Source organism: Egretta garzetta, unplaced genomic scaffold (assembly GCF_000687185.1).
Source record: "Egretta garzetta isolate BGI_Z169 unplaced genomic scaffold, ASM68718v1 scaffold133, whole genome shotgun sequence".
NCBI classification, from domain to species: domain Eukaryota; kingdom Metazoa; phylum Chordata; class Aves; order Pelecaniformes; family Ardeidae; genus Egretta; species Egretta garzetta.
This window is the reverse complement of record NW_009259111.1, coordinates 829,122-831,699: the sequence shown is the minus strand read 5'-3', so window position 1 is coordinate 831,699 and position 2,578 is coordinate 829,122.

The window sequence follows — 2,578 nt, the reverse complement described above, 5'->3', positions numbered from 1 at the left end:
ACACATTTCTTTCCAATGTTAACTCTCGTGATTTGAAACTTAAAAATTAAATTCTTACGTCAACTCATCTGTTGCATCCTGCAAGGTATTTATTTATGCTTTGGTAGGGTATTTCTTGCCTCCTTCATTTGCTAGACAGTTTTGGCCAAAGTCCTCACCAACAGCTGTGCTGTGATGGCTAGACTTAGTCTTTTTTGTCCTGCTAATACTGTTCAAAGAAAGTATCTGACAAAAGTAGGTACATTTATTTAATCCAAAAAAAATTTCAGTGTTCAAGATGCCACAGCTCACCCGTCCCTTGTACTTTGATGTCAGTTGTCATCTGTTAGCTTGCTCCACTCAAACTGCTGGTATGTCTATTTCCTTTGATCATTACTATTTCATCCCCTCTTTAACGCTAAACTACCTGTGGCAAATTTAATCCATCAACAAATTGTTCAGACCTGTGATAAATTCTTTTTTAACCTCATGGATGTTTCTTAAAGCCGGTGTCTAGTCTACATGAAATGTCCATCTTGACTGAATCTTGCATTTATTGTTTTCCGTCAATCATTTATGCAATCCATCCTGCTCTGAGGTTAGCTATAGTTATTACTTCTGGGCAAGCAAAGATGTGAATGCAAACATCCTTGTGAATGCAAACATTCTGTGACACACAATGTTGTTTTTTTCAGAGTACTCAGACTCTGGACAATTGCTGCATCACTTTTTTTTGTCCTCGCCGCTTTTGTATACAAATGGTAACAGCTCTGGCGATAAGCTTCTCTAGCCACAGTATCTCTGCTGCTCTGTGCTTTTCTTTGCAGCATTTCGTGTGTCTATATCTGACAAAGAGTATTATGTATAACCAGCACATCATGAGCCCTTTGTCCTTTGAAGTACTTCTTTTTCTTCTTAGAGAACACATATTCTGTTTCATAAGTTGTTGGATCAGCTTTGCATCTACGTTCTCCCTGGTTAGAGGCGTTATTGCTTTGCTCCCTTGATACAGAGCATTGAGATTTGATCTTGTTATCTGTGCTGTGACACAAAAGCATGGAAAAGGCTTTGTTGTAGCATTTTTAATGGTATTGAATCTACAGTATTTCACCTTTTTTTACATTTTGGGCAATATCTATTTGGAGCGTGACTGCAGATCTGGGCAACATGTAGAAGAACATCCTATGACATCAGGTTCTGAAATTATGCTACATTGCCTGCTTGGGTCTTCTGGGTCTGCATGCCTCCTGGCCTTATTTAGAAAGCCAGCCACTCATTGCTGCTTTGTCACTTAGTTTTATAAACAAGGCACTCATTTTCAGACTTGCAATAAAAAAAAAGGCTATGTAGTGTAAATCACAGTTTTTAGCATTATGGAAAAAAAAACCACCAACAAACCAGTAGCAAGAGAAACCAAGAAATCCGGTTTATAGTCCAGTCCAACAATCATAGAAAAGTTACTCATTTGGAAAATTTATACACAAAAGCAAGTCTGTTAAGCTGTTTCACACATGAAAAGGCACTCTAGATAAACCCGAATAGAACAGATTTTGCCAGCCGGGATGGTACTGGTTAGCCTACCTTAGGCCATTCTCTGGGATGGTGGCCAACTGAGAGAGGGTGGCCTTCAGAACCAAGCTGGCTCCATCCAGGTGAGGCGTTGGGGATGGCCTGTGGCCCACGCTAACTCCATGTATGGGCAACGGCTGCAAGAGCACTAGCACAATAGGGCAGCAAGGGGAATCAAGCGTTAATGTGGCATTTCCTGAAACGTTCAACTTGACTAATAGAGAGATAGCGTCCTTTATCAGTTTTCTGAATTTATCACTTTTAATCTCTATTATTTTCTATATATATTTGCATTTCTGCTTTTCTATTTGATATGTTTGTTAATGTGCCTTCATTTCAGAATTACTCCAGGATGGGCTGTTTGTGAAACTTCTTTTCTTGATTGTGTTACCCAACCTTTCAATCAACTCCTCTCACAAAAGTAACTCTCGAAATTTCAAGTACATCACTGCACGTCATCCCCCAAATGAAGACATGACAGTGAAGGACTCTGCACATTACCAATTAAATTTTACAAATCACTATGCACCTAGCATATAAATAGCATTGCTTATTTTATCGTGACTACTCACGTAAGTGAAATTACTTCAGTGCTTCAATGCTTGTAGGGTAAAGCCCACAGAAGTGACTTACAAAGGACTAACTTAAGCAGTCCAATTCTGATTTTGTGACTGAGTCAACCCCTCCAGAAATGACAGCTCTGTCTATACTGATTTTCTGACAAGTTTCTGACATATCTTCGGGCCTTTTTTTTTTTTTTTGCTAAAACTAGCAGAACAAAACGCATGATATTCCCAAACGCTTAAGAACTGTTGCACCCTGTGCCCACCGCACAGCAAGCACTTTTAAAGGAAACCCATGCCTCCACCAGCCATCCACGTTGCTCCGAAGAATGGGAAGCGTATGTGGTAAAAGGAGGGGCTTTCGATAAAACCACGGACTCCACTTAATCCTAATGCGGCCGCTGAGTTCAGGGCAGAGCCTGTGCCGGCCTTACCCTCCCGCAGAGGCGGGCAGCCCAGGCCAACCT